This window comes from Python bivittatus, unplaced genomic scaffold (genome assembly GCF_059951505.1).
Source record: "Python bivittatus isolate LINGU-HERP-01145 unplaced genomic scaffold, Pbiv_v1 ctg000590_np1212, whole genome shotgun sequence".
NCBI classification, from domain to species: domain Eukaryota; kingdom Metazoa; phylum Chordata; class Lepidosauria; order Squamata; family Pythonidae; genus Python; species Python bivittatus.
Genome location: NW_028277086.1, coordinates 28,037,114 through 28,061,561, shown reverse-complemented (window position 1 = coordinate 28,061,561; position 24,448 = coordinate 28,037,114). Strand labels below are relative to the sequence as shown.

Below are 24,448 nucleotides of genomic sequence, written 5' to 3'. Positions count from 1 at the left end.
TTCAGATACATTGGAGTTCACTTCATGGATTTGGGGAACTGAAATCTAACATATATGGATGCACCAAGTTGTGGATGGGTGTTATAAGAGTATAAAGAATAATCATGAGATATTTAAAAGCAACCAACTTTTACAAATCATACTCTTTTACTATTGACTTTGATTTCATTGTATTCCTAGCTTCCTAGATGAACACGTTATTGTTTTCAACTAACATGCTCACAGAATAATACTCATGTAATACTTTATAATCATAAGAACTGTCAAATAAATTGAGACAAGGAACACCATTTCCTAAATACCTCTTGTCTTGGGACAGAAGCAAAACATCACACATTCTGGTTATTGGGCTATTGAAGGAAAAGTGGTGTTGATAATTCTTTAAATAAATGTAGCAAACAGTGGAGGGCAGTGAGACATGTTCTGGAATGAAAAGTAGTTCATGTATCTGTTAGCATTCATTTCTTGTAAAAGCTCACAGTTTTTCCTACTTGGAATTCTTTTAGGATGCAATATTGGATTGTATTTATTGTTTTGGGAATATTCTGCCTAGAAAGCAATATTTTTCCCCTTTTACATTTTCCTTTTGATTGATTTTAGAAATGTTCTTTTAAAATATTTTCTCTCCCATTCCTCAGAAATTTTAATATTAAAAGGCAAATATAGATATAGTACCTCATAATTTAATATTTAGAATCCTCTTGAGGAAAAAATCAATTTGCAAACTCTAAACCTTTTTAAACAACTTATTAACATTATTTGCAACAAGTAGTTCAATTAGCTAAATACGCAATAAAATGAAAGAGGAATTTAATCAAGATTAAGAAACAAAATCAAATAATTGCGTTTGACCAGATTTAAGCTGCAGATGCCCTCTAGCTATTATTAATGAAATGCAATACATGTAGTCTCTACTACCCAAAATACTGTTTCTAGTACAATATAATATAATATTTGCTTGACAAACATATGGAAAATAATATTCAGAACTAATAAGCATGGATGTGTAAGATGTTTACATTGTGAACGGATGTAGGGAATAAGATAGCATTAAATTTAGACCATGTTAGATAGCAATATTTTAGTGACCATATGTAGTATAGAACATGAGCAGATTGAATAAAAATATGCAGTAATCATTTCATAATGAAAAGATTCAGGCAACAATGCTCTTGATATCTCATTGCAGTGTATGAAAGTAGTAGTATATTTATTATTCAGTATTATACTAAAATAAATGTACTCCACTGTTATTTCTAAGATGCAGGTATGATGCATGCAGTTTTCATTTGTTTGTTTGTTTGTCTTATGGTAGGAGATCCCTTTTGGTTAGCCCTCACTGTGAAGTCCTTGGTGCTCTCTGAGCTTGGTTGTTTGCTTGCAGACGTTTCATTACCCAACTAGGTAACGTTATCAGTACTTGTTAGTGTGGGATTTGCTCCCTCTTTATATACAATAGCTTGCCCTGCCAGTGTTGGTGGGGGTGTGGTTTTCTCCTTGGTAGTTCCTGGATTAGGGTATTGTTTTCTGCTTGGTTGTTTGTCTGGTGTTAATCCCTGCTTAGCTGGCTGTAGGCTGCTGGAGACAATGTGTCTTTTCGTTTCCTTCTTAGCTTTTTTTATTGTCCCTTTTGAATGGTGTGTAGATGTGGTTTATCTCTATGTGTCTATTGATGGATGATTTGTCTGAATGCCAAGCTTCCAGGAATTTCCTAGCATTTTTGGATTTAGCTCAGTTTCCCAGTTGAAAATTTGGTTGAATCTGTCCATGTGTTGTGAGATTAAGGTGTTTTCATCATGTTTTCTGACTGCTAGTTGGTATTCATGGATGACCTCTGCTAGACTTCTGCCTGTCTGTCCTACATAGTGGCTGTTACAGTCCTTACACTGTATGTTGTAGATGACTCCTGTTTTTTCTTCTTGGGCTGCTAGGTTTTTTGTTTACCTAAGATGTTTTGGTGGGCTTTAGTTGGTTTGTGTGCTGTGGTGATGCCATGTGGTTGTAATAGTCTTTTGGTTGTTTCTGAGATGTTCTGAGATGTCCCTGAGTTTACGTCCATGCTCTTGTAAACATAAGTTCCCTTCAGCAGCTCAACTTTACAATGCAACTGGCCAATAAATTTCCCAAGCTAAATTGTACCTCCAGGTTTTCAGCCCCAGAAATTACTTGACCTTTCTCTGGAGCATTTAGCCTTTTATCCAGTTCTTTACCTTGGTCATTCTTCAGTCCTGCCCCTGAAAATGCATGTTGCTTGTGAGGAAAATGATACACTTAAGTCCAGTGCTAAAATAACAGCTTTCCATTGCAATCAGCTTCAGTCATAATGTCAGATTATTTTGCTGATTTCACAGCAATTATAACATTTGAAAGTGCTCCACTCTTAGTTATTTCTTCAGCAGGACTCCCCTCTTTCCTTTATGTAGGTGGTAATTTCTAACCTTTTATTTTCCCTTGATCTTTCCCGTCCCTAAGTTCTATTTGGCCAGCAATTATTTTATCACTATATCTGTTTCTGCACATCCAGTTAATGGGATAACTCTTCTGGCAATCAGGCATTTTTCATTTTTGTGACATCCTACATCTTATGAGGTCGACTGGTTTACAGCATTATAAACACTACATACTTCTTCTTCTTTATCTTATAAAATAGAGCACCTGTTATTTTTCCTTTTGTACCTTTTCCTGTGAATTCCTAAAGTTGGTCCAGCTTTGCAAGCTTCAGGTAAATTTTCCAGCACTCTGTTTCAGAAATCATCTGCTTTATACCAAGCACCTGGACTTTGTGTGTGTGTTTTATGATTTTTTGAGGCCATATTTAGTTAGGTTGGCAGGGGAGAAACTTTCAGTTAAAGGCCACAACACACATGTCTTGAGAGATTCAGAGTTTAGTCCCTGAGATCTTGTTATTTTTATTGCTTCAGAACTGCTGTGAGAAGGAGAAATACTGATTTGAAGGGGTATCTAACAATTCAGAGGAAAGAGTGAACATCATATCCAAAGACCACAGTGGCACCAAAATGATGACACACATGTCATGAAGTAATTATGCAAATGCTTCAATTTCATCAGGACATTTGAAATAACTACATAAAGTCACAGTATTTGCATGATTATATCTTCACATTTGTGATGTCATATACCTTCTCCTGTGGATGTCCATGTTCATAGGCATCCATGGGGGGAAGCGAGGAGAAGAAATGACAATATATGCATCACAGCATTATAACAGCACTAACCATCTGACCTAAAAACTGATGCAAGTAGAAAAGATCAGGGTTTGTATCAGGGCATTATAAAGCATCTTTTGTCTTATTTTTTTTAAAAAATATTGTCATTGAAGTTTATTCCAGACACGTGTATAAGTTTTCATGCCCTCCTTAACAAATATTTACTCATTTCTGAAGCATCATACTACAAAATATCTCCCCCATAGAGGAGAGCAAGTAGACAGTTCACCACAATTCACCTGATAATTTAAAGTTTGGATTATTATGTGCGTTACTTGGGGCTGCCCATGAAAATTCAGAAACTACAATTGTTCAAAATGCAGTTGCCTGCATGTGAATGGATGAGAGCTGATTTAGCAGAATAGCACTTATGTTGTGGGCAGTGCATTGGCTGCCAGTAAGTTGCCAGATATCGTTCAAAGAGTTGGTCATAACTGTGAGAGTTTGTGAGGAAGCTGAGAAAGGAATAGGAGGACATATACAACCAATAGATGCAGGAAGAGTTTGTTAGTAGCTTATCTCATAAATGGCAGCTAAGTCCAGACTGTAGAAAGCTCTGGAAGAAGATATTCAAAACATTCAAACAGACTCTACCTTAATGACCTCACTGATAAATGAGGGCCAAAGGTTCCCTTCTGTTTCCACGTTTTTGTAGCTTGCCACAGATTCTTAAAGCTCCTTATCATAGTCTACATAGTCTTGATTCTTTGACCATGCCCTGCTCTATGGGGCTTGACAATTGCCTATAAAGGTATTTAAAGCTCAGGGTTTTGCTATCTGTGGGACTTCTTCTCCAGGGGAGACTGCTCATCGTATGCACTCAGCTTGAGTAGGTATATTTCTGATCCCTTCACTTGGAAAGTCAGGAGAACAGGTAAGTGGAAGCAGACCTTTTCTGTGTAGGTCTTGGCACTATGGAATACTCTCCTACTGAAGTCAGAATTCTTGATTATCTTTCAGAAAAAGGTGAATGCTATTCTTTTCTGCCAGGATTTTGAAGTTGCTGGCTCTGATGAATGCTATATATATCCTAGTTACTGAATTTTTACTCTGTAATTTTATGTTGGGTTTTTATGATTTAATGTGTTTATTATTTGATTCTATATTAGATTACTGTGATCTGCCCACAGCCTATGACTGGGGTGGCATATAAATTTTAAATAAACAAATTGAGAGGAATTTGCTTTTATCAAGGGAACTGTTATATTTTTACAAATCAAAACAACAAATCAAAATAAATATTTAACTATTGGGTACCATATTAAATTTTGTTGTCACAGAATGTTTTGAAAGATATCCTTTTTGATACACTGAGCCAGTAGTTTTGCAGAAGCTTTTTTTTTAAAGTAAGATTTTTCTTATGCTAAACCAGGGACTTCTAAACTTTTTGCCACCATACCTCCCTTTAGTATAATCTTAATGTACACCCCCCCTAAAAATCCGAACACCAAAATGAACACAAATGAACAATGAAAACAATACCATGAAACTTTGAGAAAGGTGGATTTATTGTAACCATGTAAGTAAAAGGTTCTTCACTCCTCCCCTGGGCTCTGTCTGCACCTCCCCAAGGAAGGTACACATCACAGTTTGGGAAACCCTGTGCTAAAGCAAAATTTTGAATTCCATTGAGCCATTAAGTTTGGAACTGTTCAGATTTGTTCCACTATATGGTTATGCTGTTCTTTTTATCCACTTATAAAAGTTACCTTTAAATCATTCATGTTAGCATTGTTAAATAATGCATGAAGAACTTTCTATAATTCAGTGGCATCCTATTATTTCATTTTGTATTGTAATATTTATCTCTAATGTAAACTATTTCAACAGGCTGGGTCATTTGCTACTTAGTATGAGTAAAAAAGCTGGGAATTATTTTGAGGACACTTTGAAGGCTGAACTGGCAAGTTAGAATGTAATATCAATAAATTGTACTAGGTGAATCATCAAAATAGTTCACTGTTATGTTTCCCTACTAGTCAGTTTATAGAAGCCATGATTCTGCTTGGAATCATGTAGAAACAAGGCATACCTAACATGGAGATTTAGTTTTAATCTGTTCCCTCACTTCAAACATTGGCAGAAAGTTTGTGCCATCAATGTTTGGCAATCATGGCCAGAAGGTGGGAATCCAAGGCTGTATGTCACAAAGAGGATGGAATTTGCCCACCCCTGCCCTAGAGCAGATTTAGAGCATTCAGAACACCACAAGGAGAGTGGTAATTCCATAAGCATGATATTTGTGGTGTCCTAGTACATAAGGTTTTATTTCAAATTTCTACATTCCACCAGTATACATTCCTTGATCTATGAAGTGTTATGGGACCTGTGATTCAGAATCCAGTAGCCAAATGGAGAAGTTTTGTTAGAGGTTCTCTGTAAAGTTATGTGTGTTTATAAAAAGTGTGGTTAGGAATGGCAAGAGATGGATGTTCATAATTGGTGTTGACTTCCACCATTGTTGTTTCTCTTTATAAAGGTTAAAATACATGAATGGTTAGCAGCAGCAAAAAACATAGCTTTTCTGACCTTGTATCTCCAATTCTTATCGTTCAAAACATCTAAAAGGGACTTGGTTGGGAAGGCCAATTCAATATTTCATCTCTCTCTCATTCAACCTGAGGAAAATTTATATGAACCTTGAGCTTACATCATGTTTTATTATCCTATGTTGGCCTAAAAAAGTATTTCAGTTTTTCTGTTATGCGTCTGTCTATTTTTCCTTCCTTTCCCCTTGTAAGATATTGATCCTGATGACTCACTCTAAAAAAAAGAGAATAAGGAGATTAGTAAGCACAGTGCTGTGGCCTTCTGCCTCTTTAGCATTTAATTCAGACCACATTTTTCCTCTTGAACTTTGAAAGTTTTTTTCAGAGCTATAATTCACCATCTGCTAGAACTGGAGTGTTAGTAGTTATACTGGCCTGGTACAATGAAAAACTGCGATTAAATGAGGTAGCTTTTAAACTCTGATAATAAGCTGTTGAACTTACACATTCTTTATGAGACAGAACATGTCCAGAATTCTCATTGATTGGCTAGGGCAGGAAACACACATATACAAACACACAAATTAAATTGCCACTTGTGGAATACAATGTGAAATTCCTGTTGCAGGCAGCACCAAAAAGATTATTAGCAAATCAAAGTATGAAAAACCTACAGATGAGGTTGCTAATGAAGGAGATAATTTTCCATCCAGAATAAATATTCAAAAGTCATAATGACTCTATTCTTTTTCAAGAGGTAGATCTTGTATTAACAGACCTGTGAGAAGTTCTGAATGTTTTCAAGCATATATCTCTCAGTGCTTGTTTCTTCGCAAAACTGATAGTTAAAATAAAATATATTCTTATCTTGTGAATATAAGTCACCACCAGGTTTATCAATATAATTTCAGTATAGCATATAATATCTCAGATATAGTTTAAATAGAATATAATTTTACATGTTAATGAGAGTTATAGAGAGATTAAGCAGCTTCTGAGGGAAGGTGTTTCAAAATCTGCAAGATGTGGGCTGTGTTGTGATTGAAGTCCTGCCCTTTTACATGTATGTCACTATACAAAATTCATTTTGTTCTCTGAAGTAGAGCAAAAAAAGCATTTCTGAACTTGAGGTTGTAATATTGCCTACCCAATCAAACTGATATCCAACCAAAAGCACATAGTATTAATGCAATTACCCAGCAAAACTGCACTTAAATGGGAAGAGTTTATAACACATACAGTATTAGTGTGATGCTCTCCGCACTTCACAGATGAAGACATGAACAAACTTGTTCCATCTTCTGGGGTGAAAAGAACACTGGTTAAATTCCTTCCTCATTTATTTATTTGACTCATGGACTATTCATTTATTTGACTCATGTTGGCTGGCAAAAATTAAAAACAAAACCAGGCTGTAAAAATGTAAAACTACAGATTAAGGTTAATAAGAAATAAATCCTCAAATTGCAATAGCAAAAGAGATATCTCTTTTTTAAAAAAATCATTTTACATGTTTCACTTTAAAAATAAAGTGGAGAAAAAGGTACAAAAAAAGGAAAAATAGAAAGGATGAAGAAAAAAAGTGCCCAAACATATCACAATGCATTTAGAAAAACAGCTCAATGTTTAATACAGCATTAAACCTTGACCACACAAAGTAATATTGATACTCTTTCCATTACGTTGATAGATAACTAGTTCATAAGCAGAAAGCAAACACTTATCAATCCACAATTGTAAATCCAGAGTGAAGATGTCTTTCCATCATAACAACAACAAAAAAAATTCTTTGTTGCATAGCCTGCTCAATAAATCTAAAGTTCTTCACATGTTGCTTAGTTCAAAGTGTTGAGTATGTAATTCAATATCACCTTAACCTCTTTAAGTTTTACTGCTCTTCCCAAAGCCATATTAACAAGCTGAAGTTAATTGGCTGTCCAAGTTTTCAATAATCCCAACTCCTCTTGTGGTATCTAACTGCTCCTCCACTGCCTGCCTTTAAATGAGCCTTGAAACCCTGGAGCTTTCTCCAGGGCTGGGATTAGAGTGGTTTTCAGACCCTTTAGGTTGGGTATTGTCTGGGGTAGAGGATTTTTATCATTTCCTCTGGGCAACTGTCATCTTTCTTGATATGATTTTCTTCCTTTTTTAATTTGTAAGCTGACCAGAGTTGTTCTGGAGTCAGGCAGCCCAGGAAATGTGTTTTATCAATCAATCAATCAATCAATCAATCAATCAATCATCCCTCAATTGGCAATAAGCAGATCTAAAGTATTAATATTCTTACTTGCCCATGATTTCTCCAGTCTTTCCCCCTGAAAGCTTTACCTGCAATTTTCATACTTATCCCAAATTGTAAATTTATCATGGTTAAAAATTATATTTTCACCATAACATCTTTGAAATATATCTTGGAGGCTTCAGTTCAGGAAGTATAAATACATTTTCACTGAAAAGAGAACTATGCTTCTGCCTAGATACCAGAGAGGTGACACAATATTTTTATAAATGTGCTTATAATGGTTTTTGAAGTTGATTACTTAGATGATATAAGGAGATAGAAATAAAAATATCTGCCTGTGCTAAATCTGAAAGTAGAGAAAGTTGAAATCCCATCATCATATGCAAGTTATATTTCAGATAAAGATAAAATAAAAATGTCTTAATATTCATCAATCTGTTTAAAATACATTAATGTTACCTTAACACAGGAATCACTCTAAGGACATGTATCTGTCTTGAAGCAATATTTAATTTTACAACATCTGCTTTTTCTCTATAAGTTCACTGGAAATTTTAACCAACAATTTATTTATTTATCAAGTTGTTGATAAATATCAGTTGTTGTTGTTATTATTATTTGTATGCCACTGAATCATTTTGACTCGTAGCAGCTTACAATAAAACAAAATATGGTAAAACATCATATGAAAAACAAACAAACACAAATTATTAAAAAAAAAACCATGATAAGGAGAAAATATTAATAAAGAATTCAAAATTGACTCTACAGACCCACATAGCAACTCAAAAAGCCAAAACTAACAATACAAATAAAACAAGACACAAGGAAGCAACATGAAGAACAAATGAAAATGGTGAAAGTTTACATGCCAAACATCCTTTGGAAGACTTCATCTCCAGAAAGCCATTCCTGAGGGGCAGATCTGACTTCTATAGGGCATTGATGAAGTTAACAATTGGAGATATGCAATTCTAATTTTTGTAATTTACAAATGAAGAATACTTATCTTGGAATTATATTTATTTCAAGATTTTTAAAAGAATCCAAAGACCAAGAAGCCCCCAAATTTTACAAATTTCCATAGATACAAAAGAGCCTGGGAAGTATATAAGCCTTACACAGCCAAATTGAATAACCTGATAACTACCATATCAATACATTTTGGAACATAAGACAAATATTGTCAATAAGGCAGTGGGAACATCTTCAAAAGGGCATCTTCTTGCAGATCTTAACACTCAGACAGCAATTCCTTTATAGACAGGCTCTAGCTATTTAAGGCTTTAAAGATCAAGAAAAACATCTTAAATTTTGCCTGGTAAGCAGTCAGCGACCAATGTAAATCTTTCAATACACGTACAACATGATCCTTGAAACCACGCTGATTAGCAGTGGACTGGGGGAGGGAGGTAAAAAAAAAAATCAAGTTGGTAATTGGGCAATGAAATTGAAGCCTTGATACTTTCAAGATGTATTTTTATCCACTGATTCATAGTTTAAGAAAATGGTTATTCAGTTTCCCATATGATGCAGTGGTTAACACTGGACTACACTGAAGAAAATCCCTTATACAACAAAGCAGATGATTGTTAAGATTATAAAAGTAACTGTTGTATTCCTACTTAGTTTTTTTCTTTATTTTTTGTATCTTTATGCTGTAACTTTCTTAAAAATTTGTTAAAAGCTTAAGGAAAAAATAAGCAAATAAAAGTAGCTGCTGGAGGAAAGATGGAATATAAACATGGAAAAACTAGACCCCAATTAAAAATAGATATAACATAAACATTATAAGCAGCAACATTGTGAATAGATTATGAATAACTCATACAAGCCTTGCAGTATGTAAAATGGGCATTCCATTTTGGGATCACAAAAAATCTAAATAACCACTCGATAGCCAGAAGAGTGATCTAGTGGTCACCTCCATTTTTGCAGCTATGGTATCCTTATGTAAAATAACCAAGCCTTCATTACATGGATCCTCATGTGTCTTTTATAGAAAAAATGGACATACAAATCTTAAATGCAGTTACGTCAGGCAGATGAACAGACAGGCAGTTCTGCAATGTATCCCTTAGTCACTGGAGATAGCCCTAAGAAAAACAAGTTGTGCAAGCAAGAAACAAATGGGCTATAGGAGCAATCGTGGCTGTATGTGTATTTTATAGCATGCATATCCTGCTGCAAGTTTCTATAGAACCTGAGTACAGTTCTAGATATTTTTCCTCCCTAATAAAAAAATGATATTCAATGGAGGTTTTTTGCAGATAGATGTACATAAGACTATTCCTTAAAATAAAAACTGAAATTTCAGGGAGATGGTATAGAATATCCTTCAGGGGGTAGTTTTCTTCAGGGAGCACTATCTTTTTTTTTATTTATCCCAGCCATTGTAGGTTTTGTTGTGTTGAACAATTTTCTAAAGTTTTATGTAACTGCTTTCACAATCCAGCTTTAATTATAATTTGGGGCAAAAATATCGGCTATTCTTTCCACTCTATCATGCTGTTGGAACTAGTAGCCAGTTCAATACCTTCCTCTTTATCCCCCTGATAGCACATCTTGTTTTCAATAGCTTTCCCCTGCAAACTGATGGCTTTGATGTTGCTTTCTATGATTCTCTCTCTCTTTTTCATTTGTACTGTCAGACTAAATCTACTGCACAGCCAAAGTTAACCTGGACTCTTTGACATAGTAATCAATTAATTCTGCTTAGCTTTCACGCTCATCTTCCCATTGGTTAACTATTAACACGGGGCAGGTCAAGGGGCTGGCTTTCACAAGGTCTGTAAGCGTGTCCAGCAATCCATTCATTAGTTTACAAACACAATCTATTAGCATCACCTTTTAGTTGGCTAGAGTGTGAAATAAAGAGTCAAGACATAGCAGGATGATAGATACCTCATGAGAAATATGTCAAAACAAAATTTCTATGTTGCATCTTTAATAATACTCAGTGGCTTCCCAGGCTGAAAGAGCCCCAGGATATGAATTTTCCATGGTATGTGACACTCATAGTTACCAGTTCAGGTGGCCACTGTTATTTTCAGATATGGAAAGGAAAAGAAAAATGGAGAAAGGACCTGGAGAGCTTGGGGGGGGGGGGGTTTAAAAGAGGAGACCTTTAACAACATGTAGAGTCTGGATATAAAAATTGGATTCAGACAAAAGTGCTTGATTTATCCATGACTTACTCTGTTCCATTGTCTTGGGAATACAAGTTAAAATAAGATTTTAACATGTTTTTTCTTAATTGGATGTACTTTTTTCTTATAAATGCACATTTCCAGCTATCAGAATTCACTTAATATTTACTCTGCCATTTACATTCATGCTCATTGTTGTACTGAATATGATGAATGTCATCATGATTAGTACCACCAGCACAAATGTTGAAGAAGCCAAGCTGTACAGACTTTGGATATGATTTAGAAGAAGTGCTTCAGCTCCTGAGCAAGTACAGCATCTCTCTGAGATTCATTAAAGGAGCTTATTGTTTCCAGGCTTTCAGATGAGTTTGAAAAAAAGTGCCTTGACTTTAAAGGGCATTAACTTTAATGGATGGATTCCTTAAAACAGCATCTTCTTTTGCAGGCTCATGCAGAAGTTTCAAAACAGCTGGATGAGTAATGAATTTCAGCATTCACCAAACCTCACTTGGATACCTCAGATGTTCAACTCATCAGTGTTTTCTCAAGGATACATTTCACCCCGAAAGGAAATTTACTGCTAAGTAGATATATTCTTCTGATATCCTAAGTGAGCTTTCTTGAACTCCAGTAGAAGAGAACCTATGTAGCTCAGAGTTGAACTGTGGAGTCCTTGGTGCTCTCTGAGCTTGGTTGTCTGCTTGTAGGCATTTCATTACCCAACTAGGTAACACCATCAGTGCAAGTGAGTGCAGGGTTTGCTCCCTGTTGCTTGCCCTGCCTGTGTTGGTGGGAATGTGTTTTTTTTCCTTGAACTCATCCAGCAGTGTTGGTAGCAGGACGTCAAAGTCTGCAGGATAGAAGGAGGGGGGTTACAATTAAAGCCCCATCCCTTTTATATATGCAATCGTTCATGATGCTGCACCCATCATCTTGTAGTTTTTGACACCCCCTGCATATTTCCATGAACTCATCCTCATAGTGAGAGGGACAATATACACTTGGATGCTATATTTAGCCATTTCAGAAGCTGACATTAGCCGTACCTTTGTCTTTTATCATGGAAAAGTCGTCTGGAGAAGGCACATTTTAATGAAAAAAGCAAACATGTTTTCTCTAACCAAGCATCTTTTAAAGTAAGAGTTTGGAACCTATGACTTTCTTACTGTTGCTGAACTATAGGCTCTCAGAAGCCCTAGTGAGTTTGGTCAATGGGAAGGATGCTGTACAGTACTATAACAGCATCTGGAGGGCCACAAATTCTCCACTTCTTCGGTAACAAGACTGCATTTCAACTGATGTCCCAAGAATCTTCTGTTTCCTGTTTATATATAAAATGGTCAAAACACCAATGTTAAATATTAAATTTAACAGGCGTTAAAAGTTAACCAGAGCAGATGAAAAAATATTAACGTTTAGAAATCATGGTTAAAATATATTAAAGTATTTTGAAACCAAAGGTAATACTGATGCTTCTTCATTAATTCAACATCATCATAAATCCATGGAGACAATGGTATCGCCAAGTTTACGGAGCGATTATTTTAGTGTTGCTCAAAAACATTACCAGATCAAGGAAATGGTAAAGAGATGTCACTGAAAATCAGTAAAAATCTGAAAACAATGCTAACATAAGATTGCCTTTACTGGGAGGTTTTTGAGATGCTCTTCTAATGTGGATATAATAGCTTGCTGTCAAGGTAAATTACACTGCCACTTTAAAAATATTAAATGGTAACTTTTGGATTATGTGGCATCTGCCCCCTCCAGTTCTTCAGATTCAGTTCTTGCTAATGCTTTTATGTGATTCTAGCTTGTTTGAAATAGACCATTGATTACTACTCTGCGAACGGCACTTTCCCTTTCTGAAGTATCAGCTGCATTTGGTGGGAAGGGTCGGAAGTTGTACAAGTGCGTTCTTAACTATTGTTTTGGCTCACACATTGCTTCAAACCTTGGGTTTTCAATTTTACCATGTTTAATAAACCCAAACTGGCGATATTCACAATAATATTAAGCCCTAAACCATGATTTAGAAACCACAGTTGCTCAATTCATGAGTCACAATTTTTTTAAATGTTACTTAAAAAGTAAAAATCTTATAAAAGATGTAAAAACACATAAGAAAACAAAAAATAAGGTACACATAGTTATCCTTATTAAACTTTAAATTGAGATACTTGGTTAACACAGTATAAATCACTAACAGGATTGTAAACAGTAATCAGTACAAGAGCCAGTTTGGTGTAGTGGTTAAGGCACCAGGCTAGAAACTGGGAGACCGTGAGTTTTAGTCCCATCTTAGGTACAAAGCCAGCTGGGTGATCTTGGGCCAGTCACTCTCTTTCAGTCCTAGAAAGAAGGCAATGGCAAACCACTTCCGAAATCTTGCCAAAAAAACTGCAGACTTGTCCAGACAGTTGCCAGGAGTCAAGATTAACTTGAAGGCATCTAAATAAATAAATGAATAGATGATAGATAGATAGATAGATAGATAGATAGATAGATAGATAGATAGATAGATAGATAACCAATACAATAATTCAATACTGAGAATTATAAATCAAGTCAAAATATGATTCTATGGAAAAGAAAACCAAAATCTCTGATGTGACAGAAAACCATATATCACATTATAATCCAAGAATCGTTTCTAATTAGAATTACTCAGATATACTTTTTATGTAGCAAGTAGTTCTGGACATCAAAGCATACTCCCACAATCTGATTAGATCTTTTTCAATAAAAATAAAATAAAATCCTTGTAGCTGTTAGTATATACATTATTAATTTTGAATTAATGAACCATAACTATATGGTTTTGTAAAGTGTAGAAGGAATATCTTAGGTTGAAATGAAGTTACAAGTTTTAAAATCTGTTCCATTCTTTTATGAATCAGTTTCCAGAATTTTGGACCTTTCCATCATGTATGAAAAAAGAAGCCAATCTGTTTACCACACTTCCAGCATTTTCTAGAGAAAGAAATATTCATTTTGACAATAATGGCAATACCAATGAAACATTTATATCAATTTTCTCTAAGTATATTATTTGGAATAAATTTAATATGTTTTTTTCATTGAAATTCCCTTTGTTGAATATCTATAACTATGTTCAAGTCCTGCAGCCATTTAATCATAGGCTCTTTAGCTCGTTCAGATTCTGAATCATATTTCAGTATAAATTGTACCTGATTCCCAGTAGTATGTATTATAAGATTTTCAAATTCAGTCAAATCCCTCAATGTTCTGCCTGTAGTTCCCTTGTAGCAGCACTACTTCTTTGAAGATACTGAAATGAAAGAAATGTAGTAAAGTCTTTATCTTTGTCCTATTAAGAACAAAGTCTTGCAATTTAAACAAGTGATTGTCTTTCCACTGAGTGAATTTCTTAGTATCTTCAGCTTCATAAAAGTAATATTGAAGCATGGAGGGAGAAGTGGGGGGAAAAAAACAAATCCTACATTATTTAAGAAAAGTAGAACCTTTAAAGTACCAAAAGAGCAACTTAGGAAACTAGAAAGGTTTGGTTTGGTGATATAAATTCACTGTTCTCACACGATATTAAGCAATTTTAAATAGCAATTATTTTGTAAATAATCTGTTGAAATTGGTTGCTCCACCAGTTGATTTGTATGCCTAATTGGGCTTATTGTCAGCAGCAGATTTGAACCTGTGACAAATACCGTATTTTTCCATGAGTAAGACAGTCCCATGTATAAGATGACGCCCACTTTTCCAACCCCAAATTAAGAAATCAATATTTTAAAGATAAAGCAGAACACATTTTTATATAGTACTTAGGTAACATTTACATGATACACTCAGTGGGAGGAAGTCCAAACTATCTCTCTGCAGCTCTATTTCCATGCTCTTTTGCATAACTGATTACATTCAGTTTGAATTTTGCAGAGTAAGACATTTGCTTATGTATTTTTTTATTTTCCGACATCTTTATGGGCTCAGAATGCTCTGACATTACTGGTCCCTGTCGCATCTGCGCACTGCCTACACCTCCAAGGGGATGTGTTCCAATTGGTTTGTTCAACATCAGCTGATGTCAGTTACATAAGGCTCGTGATTGGAGGAAGCCTGTTTACAGAGACAAAGTATGGGCAGTTTCACAACTGCGCGGTTCTCTCCTCAGCTTACTTCCTTGCATATGATGACCTTCAATTTTTAGTGTAACGATTTTAGAAAAAATGTATTGTCTTATAGACGGAAAAAGATGGTACATCTGCTCTACTCAGAATAGTATTTCTTGTTTTGGCTATTCGTATTTTTAAGAGGCAAGGATCTACTGTGAGTTGTAAATATTGAACAGAAGGACACATTTTGGTAGGGCCAATTATTTTTAGATAGGTTTCAAGATGAGCATCTCAGACCAAGATATGGGAGCCTGACATTTTATAGCAATGCATTTTGCAAAACAGTTGCTGTGATATATTCCAAATAATGCTCATAAAAAGCATCATAAGTAGATAATGCCCTCCATTTCTCTTCCAATAAAAATAAAGTACTTTGAACAGGGGCAGTGTTATTTTTCATGAATCCACATAGATTTAAGTGCATGACATTTTCAGAAGAATCCAGCAATATACTAAGGAGTGCAGAAACCTTTTTGTGATTAATTGATTTATTGTAGTTTCAGATTGGATGGTGACAGTCTACTCCATCACATGGATGAACTGGATTAATAAGTTGTGGGTACATAAAGGCGTAGGCTTAGAGCTGTTTGGAGGATAAAACATTTGAAGAAGAGGAGATGGGGCTATTACCTCAGCTTGAAAGGTATGAGATGCTATATTTCAACATTTCATGGCATAGCAGAGGAACGCAAATAATGAAAAACTGATACAGTGAAAGGCTTTTTGGTTTTGTAACTTCAAGGAAAGTTTATAAATCAAATGATTTGTATGATCTTTTCATTCTAAAGTAACTATATCAGGTAAGTAATTTTTGTTCTTCTAGGTTTGATGATACTTCCACCAAAATGCCTCAGGCAAAAATAGTTCTATGTGAAATTCAAAGCCCAAGATTTTGACACATTTGGACATACATGAGGCTTGCATTCCTATAACTCAAACATTTTACATTTTGTGTTTTGAAATGATAACTGGCAGCCCCTATGCTAGAGATACGCATCTGGTCTGGCCAAAGACCTGTTGTGAAGGAGAGAAGGGAATAAACCTGCTTCATTTTATATGGGGGTTCCAGTGAAGCTATGATCCTGATTTGTTTCTTCAGAGATCTGTAGAATAATTTGTAAAGAGCTATTTGTTCTGTAGAAGAATGCTGTAAAGAGCTATTTGGCAACAGCTGTGAAAAAAGGGAAAGATGTTTAACATAAAATATAATGTTGGGAAGATGAATGAGGTTGAATGAGAGGGATCTTCCCAAAATCTGAATGTCTCCATTCACAATTTTTTGTGAGGATCCTAGAGATCTTGAGCATTCACCTTACCATTGCCCAGTCTCATGACTTGAGAAGTTCTGGGATGTGATTTTGTGAACCGTATTAGCTAGCTAATTTGACTTACTATTGGCAAAGACCAAAGGGATCATTGGTTATTCTTATGCTTCAGCCTCTGACAATCAGCTCCACTGACTTCAGCGAAGGAACATCATTATACCTCAAAAATATCCTTTCACTTTGCGCAAAATTCTCTGCATATATCTGTCTGAAATTTGGCAAGTGTGTTCTCTGTTGTAAGAACTTTTATCACTAGTAATTCCATCAAATTCTATCTAAAAAAGAAAATTTGTTTCCTTCCTTCCAAACAGATTTTCAAGAAGCTGTGCCTAAAAGCTCCATCTAATTAATCTCTTCTACACAGTTCAATTTGTATGTAAATTTGACCCATTCTGCTGGAAAACAAAATATTAAAGCTGTTTACATTTTTCCTATGCCAGATTGTGGGAGAAGGAGTTGTGTATCAGACTTCAAATCTGGGCACTGAATTAGACTGGAATGACTCAACCTTGACCAGGCCATTTTGGGAGCAGACCATTTTTAAAGCCTAGATCAGCCCTCAGATTAGTTTGAGTGGCCTCTGTATGTTTCTACCAGAAACCAGAATAATAGAATATGTAGGTGGATAAAAATCACATAAACATCTAAGATGAAGCTTGTACCTTTAAAAATACATCATAAAGATAGAAGATTGGGATTCCAATATCAAGTTTTCTTTATTATTATTATTTTATACATTATTCCTCTTGTCTTGTGAATCATCTTTCTGATTTAATCAAGAACAGGAAATTCAACTTCATCTCACAAGTAAAATTCTATATGGTTCTTAATCACTACGTAATTCTACATATCACTACATAGTTCTTAACCATTACATAATCTGCAATGGTTAAGATGCTGGACTAGTACTGGAGAAATCTTGGTTCTAATCCATCTTCAGCCACTGGGTGACTTTGGGCCAGTTACTCGTTTCATAAAGTTGCTGTTTGGGGAAAAATTGGAGGAGCGAATGCTATGTCCATCTTGAGCTCCTGGAAGGAGAATAGGATATAAAATTAACAAACAAATAATAAAATATTCCATTCATATTTTATTACTTCAATGGATATCACAGTGCAGCTTTTCCATGTTGAAGTCCTCTGTTTATATGGTGGCTGTAAATCTCAGAGTTCCCAGTCATCATGATAACCTTCCGGGAGTTATAGACTCAATTCACTTGGAGGGCACATAATTTGAAAGCTATTGAACACTGTTTCTTTGCTTAATAGCTGTTGTTGAGCTTGTGCTGTTGTTTTAAAATGCATTTATATATATTTGTTTTCCTAAGTTTTAGGAATGTACACAAAAATATATACAATTGTCCCCAGTTGGATTGATTCTGAGGTGTTGAACTTCAATTTGTGTATTTTCAGGCAACATGGCAACATTAGGTGGGACTATAAGCGACCGTCTGACCCATCAGGAGGTGATCTGCCTCAGCAAGGTGCTCCGTCATGTAGAAGAGGCATGCTGCACCATGTCCATGTGTTCTTATGCCTTGCAGAGGCATGTTGCTTCACCTTGATAAAGAGTTGAGATGAGGACAATCTGTCTTGATTAGCTACAGCTTCTGAGCATGCAGTACACATGCACAAAAGCTGTTGTGGCCCTCCTGCTCCACTGATTAGAAATGAGATGTCACTTTGCTTCAGAAGGTAGCCTGGGGTAGAATCTCTGAATTCTTGAATCTCTGTCAAAGTGAAGCACCCCTTTGAAGATCCGTATTTACAATACACTAGAGGTTTAATATATTTTTCATACAATGCTCATTATTGATTCAGAATTATTTTTTGGAATTGTTTAAAAAAAAGAAAACAGATCAGAGTAATTTTGTCCTTTGTAAATAAAAAAGGGTGAAGAAAGAAAATTGTTTATACATCCTTTTAAATGCCGACGGGCGACAGATGGTGCATCTAACATAATGAACAACTTTAATCTTGAATGAAAATATTTTTTTCTACTTTTCCATGCACAAAAATCAATAATTTTAAAGGTTAACACTTAACTCTTCACATAGCAGCAGAAGTCCAATTTCCTAGCAATTTATGAAAATCAATAGTAGTATTGGAAAACCACTGGTACACCTGGCTCCAGAACATCACATAAGATAATGGCACAAAACTGATTTATTTGATCCAGATCACAGTGTTACATAAAACTATGACCACTATAGTTCCAAAAACAGATCAAATACATGTTTGAAATATGCAGATTATAATCCTGTGCTCTTAGTTTTGTGGACCATGATCTATCTTTGTTGTTTGTTGTTGTTGTTTACAATTTATCATTTGTTTCATGAAGTTCTTGGTGCTCTCTGAGGTTGGTTGTTTGCTTAAAAACGTTTCATTACCCAACCTGGTAACAACATTTTATATCCAAAGATATGTTAAAAGTACTACGTTTGTATTTCATATTCCTTTTTTTTCACCCTTTCATGTAAAGTGAAGAAAAAAATGTAAAAAGGAACAAAAAAGATTGGAAGCAAAATTTGTATGGGATAAGGAGAAACAGTGCTTCCTCTATTGAGGAAGATGGTAACAGGTTCCTCTTTTTTATTTCTTTTGTTTAAAAATCCGTATGCACAGTCAGCGACTCTCATGTTTTCTTAAAAAGTGTACATGTCCATATATTGGGCTTACAGGAACAGTCCATGAAATGCTACAGGAACATATTATACCTAAAAGACAAACAAGCAAACAAATCAGACCAGTTCTTAAGAAATGTTCTAGATAGACAGATTATTCTAAAAAATAAATTCAGACTACAAGGAACCTCTGATGAGATCTCCTGAGCCAAAAATTATCATTCCCAAATTCCTTACTCAAGGACACTAACTTAAAAAATCTCAACAAAAAATTATAGGAATGTTTAAGCCATTGGATCCAGACTTTTATTCAGTAGGATTCTGGTGGGTGCTGAAGAATGGGCAACTGGGCAATTTCCTCTAATTTTTCCTACTCCTCAAAGTACTTAATTTCTGCCCCTATTGAAGTGGTGGAAACAATGTCTGGTATAGCATCAGGGCTGACTATGGAGAGTGCAAGTGGAAGGGGCAATGGATGAAAATGGCCATGCTATTGTCTTCTTCCAGTAGTAAACCTCCCTACAATTCCTCTGATAAAGAGCTATTGGATTTCCTTAAAATACTTTAGCATGATTTTTATTATTAAAAACTAGCGATCACTCATAAATTGAATCCTTATTACTTTCCTTTGTATTAGCTTTTTGCCTTGACATAGCCTTAGAACGGCATCCTTATTCTAAAAAGTTTTCCATATTCATTTTAGCAGGTTTAGTATGTAATGTTATAGAGTAGGCTCAAGGTCAAATTATACTCTAGCTGCAGAATAATTCCTTCTGAGGTTTTTTTTTCTCAAAAATTCAAAATTTCTTGGTAGTTGGGATAGAGAGAAGTTGAATATATTCTAAAATGTTTCTGGGAGAAAGCAAGATGGACAGATAAATTTGTTCACACTGTTGGGATATGAGAAGTCCAGTGACAGGAAGTGATGCAGCTGATAGTAAAAGATTGTCTGATATGCTGCAAGTTTTAAAATGGGGAGGGGGGAGAATGTGACATGAGATATATAAATAGAGATAGAGATTAGATATAGATATATACCTACACACACATAAAATACATGGGAACTCTGAACATTCCAATAGAAAAGAATAAATGTAGCTCAGGGTACAATTGCTTCTTTTCATCTTTACCATTCCTTATTCTCTTACTGTATGTTATTTGCAGCATTTTTTTCCCTCTCTATGAATATTATATAATATCTTTTTCCTACCCTTTTTTTTCTTTTCCTTTTTGGGGGGTGGGGGGAAGGGTAGGGCAGATTCCATAAGAATCCAGGTTTCTGTAACAGCAGCAACTGTTCTTTTATATACATTTCTCCTCATCCAAAACCTCTTTCACTATATCATTTCACTAAACATGTTTCTTCATATTTCCCATTAGCATAACTCCATGTATTTCTGTGGTATTTTGTGATATAATTTTTTTTTCACTCTGTTTCAGGAAGTTTTCACATCTTCTGCCCCTATGCCACTTACTATTTACCCTAGATTTGAACATATTTTTTTCATATGCAGCTTCTCCTTTTTCTTCCTGCAGTCCTTTTACTTTTAATCCAGTTTCTTTCACTTTTCCCCTTTTCTTCCATGTCCATTTTTTCCAGGATCTATTCTTGACAATACCCAACATGGCCTATCCCTCAATCAGAACTTTTTATCACTCTTGTATTGTTTCATCAATTCCCATAACAATTTAAATGAAACCTATCATACTTTCTGACATATATATTTTAACCATTTTATTCATAATTAAGTCTAATATCTTCCCTTTCCTACATATGTCCTTTACTTTTACTCTACAAGATTAGAGTGTCTTTCATTCAGACCTACTATAATCTTTTCTGATGTCTTAGTTTCAAAGACAACGAACATTCCGATTTTAAAATTTATTTAACTTGGTAATTTATGCTGTTGTACCATTTAGATCCTCTTAGATTCCAAGTTGCAGTCTTTCACATATTAAGATTGTTACCAGATGGGTTCATAAATACTAACTCTGCCACCAGTCATGGAATACCTAACAGAAGCTTTAACTGAACACTTTTTAGTAAGATAAAGTGTTGACTTGGTTACTAGTCTTACATGCACCTATGCCACCTGTTGCCTGGAATGTATTGGTCAGTTCTGGCATATTTTGACCCCAGGACAGTTTTACTCCAAGCAACTTGACATTATTCCATGCAAGATAGTCTCTCTAATCTAGATACTACCTTGAAAGCCAACATGAAGCCTGTGCTATGGTTAGATTATATCATATTTTTATTCATATGTTAATGGTATGATATAATAGCCTCATCTGATCTCATTATTCCAGATTTTTTTTAAAAAGTGAAGGAACAGATTTTATATTATTCTATTTTATAACATACATCTTTATCTTACATGCTAGTGGTGGAAAGGAAACCATTTGGAAATATACAAGCTTAAATAAATGGAAAGGAAATTAAAAACGTATGAAGCTTAAATAAAAAAGGAAATAAAATAAATGATAATACATTTAAAAAAAACCTTATCGTTATGCTCATTTTAAGAGACAGAGCAATATCTTCAGTTTCTAAGGAAACAGCTAAACCAGTACTTCGGCATATATAGGTAAAACAGTGGTAGAAATTAATATATTCCCTATCCCTTTTTATTTTTCTTCTACATAGCCTGATGCTGTAAAGCATGTGTGTGATAACTGGGCATAGCTGAAGTCCACTAAGAAAAGTTATCAATCAGAAATGAGTATTCCTTGAATTTAGTTTTGCTCTGTGCTCAGTTTTTTTCTAGATGTGTGAGGAAAGGTGACAGAAAGAAATGTCTGCTGTGTAGATCATCAATAAACCTTAATGGGACAGTTATGTGAAAGTGCACATACATCAGCTTTAATAATCAGCTTGCCAGATATTATTTGAACTAATGATAGAGGCATATAATAACCACAGCACAAATAAGTAACATTTTGCTTGGCATTTTCATTTAAACAGCTGTTAATGTGTATAAAGTGCGACTGTAGTTGAAAAATAGATGAAAGGTTTTCTGCTCTTGGTCATCAGATAATTATCATTACATAATGATTCACAGTGGTTAGGGTTCCACTGGACAGTGATTGGAGTGCAAATTGTCTGATGACTTAACAAAATTGTCTGTAAATTAGTATTTGTATTCCACAATGAAGGAGCTCATCATCTCAGAAAAGGAATATTATTGTTTATATAAGTTTGCACCCAAGGCAGAGGCAACTGACATTCTAATAATTCCCATGGATTCTTGGAGGGAGTTGCAAACATGTTTCATCAATGTGGAGTGGTTTGGCTGACAAAATATGGGAGGATTTTAGATGGGTCATTTGAGCAATATATCTACTTACAACTGCAGAAGATGCATTGCTGGGTTGAGTATGTAACTGCCTTGAAAATAAGAGAGGGAATGTAAGCTGCATATACCTCAAAACAAGAATATAAGAACATCAGCAGTGCCCTGCTGGGTCAGACCCATGGCCCATCTAATCCAGCAGTCTATCCTCACAGTGCCAAGCAACTTCACAAGGAAGCCCACTGGTCTCCCAGCTGATGGCCCAAGGGGGCAGTGCAGCCATTCATCCCTATGACTTCCAGCTCCATCCTACAGACAATTGCAGAACAATGAAAGAGAGACAGAGAGACTGCTATGGCTGCTATTACTCTTCTAGATGGCAAACATTCAAATAATTTCTCCAGTTTCCAGACAAAATTCCATTTAAAGTGCTTTCTTCTCTCTTTCTATATTGCCATGGAGGCCAGGCACAGGGGTGGGATGGTATTCTCAGTGCAGTTTTAGTAAATATATACCAGATTGTGCCATAAATCTCTAGGGAGGAATTCAGTCACGGGAGAAAATCCCAGAGCTGTCATTCATATTTGATTCTGTCATGCATCAAGCAATCGAAGATTTACAACTTGAGAGTACATTTTAAATGTTAAAAAATGCTCTTCATGCATGCTTCCCTTTGGAAGAATTACCTAAACAAACTCTTTAACCTGGAAAGGTTAAAGTCTTCAAAGACTTTAAAATGTTCTGCATGCCTATTCAAAATAAAATCCCACTGAGTCTGGTGGGAAATATAGTATCAATAGTGTTTTATGATTCTCTTCTAGAGATTTAAATTTAAATAAATGTTGCTTCTTGGTATGAGAAGCTTGTGCAACCATTCCCCCTTTGAATAAATGCTTTTGCTGTATCCAACCAAAGACTGTGATGAAACCAAGTCCCTAATAATACCAACGGCCCCCGCCTTGCCCCCATCGTTTGTTCTATCTGGCTAATAACATCTTTATAATTCAACAAAAAATGCTTTCAAAGACAATTGATAAAATGGTTGTAAATTATTGTCAAATCAGACTCATAATATATTTTAACATGACACTTTTATGTGATGGGTCCTGTATTGCGCACAATATTTTGATGCAAGTTATTTTCAGAGTCAGCACTGTCATTTTTAATTGATTGCTCCTAAGGGAGGGATGCCTTTGGGCTGCCTGGTTGCAAGGCAGGTTCCAAGTCCCAGAGAGCACCAGATTTTCTTACTAAATTGTCTGTAGCTTTTAATTTGACATGAGGGGAACATTACAAAATACCTGACTGGATAGTAATCATATTAAATATACACTCAAATTGCATGTTAATAAAATGAAATTAAGTTCTTAGAGTATAGTCCCAGGACACCACTCCAAGGCCAAATATATGGCCCGCAATCCAAAAAACCAAGGGATAGGAATTTTGCAAATATATTTACAGTGAATGTCAATCATCAAGTGAAATAAACTATTAACAGAAAAGTACACCCAACAGGCACATTGTAGAGCCTTTATGACAGGCCATATCAATGATAAGTGACCTCAGTATAAATACATATAAACTGGTAACTATTCTTGATTGTGTACAAAATCTGCTTATGAAAGAAAGGAGACTTACATACTACACCACAGGAATTTGTAAATGTGAATTTATATGATGGGTTGTGAAGAAGCCCAATGAACCTGTTGGCTTCATATACTGCATTTTTAACAGGAATCACTTTGCTCAGTCTTTCTGCATACCCAACCGAAATGTTAATATATTAAAAATATATTATCTTGTCCCATTTCACACAGTTAAGGATGGCATATTTTCTATCCACTGAGAGAATATAATGACTTTTACAGACACTTGCAAAATGATAAAATCGGCAAAAATTCAGTGAGGGTTTGGAAAGAATGTCATTTAAAAAAAAAAAAATCCATTCC

The 24,448-nt window shown here is 35.1% G+C and overlaps 1 long non-coding RNA gene across 3 annotated transcripts in view; it reads left to right on the top strand.

The window, feature by feature from the left end:
* The window catches only part of LOC148214770 (uncharacterized), a 237,670-nt gene extending 219,198 nt beyond the window's left edge, over positions 1-18,472 (top strand). For all 3 annotated transcript variants that reach the window (XR_015797598.1, XR_015797599.1, XR_015797600.1), the window contains 2 exons: positions 15,756-15,901; positions 17,996-18,472. This is a non-coding gene — a long non-coding RNA (uncharacterized LOC148214770). The remainder of the gene's footprint in view (positions 1-15,755; positions 15,902-17,995) is intronic.
* The last annotated feature ends 5,976 nt before the right edge of the window (positions 18,473-24,448 follow it).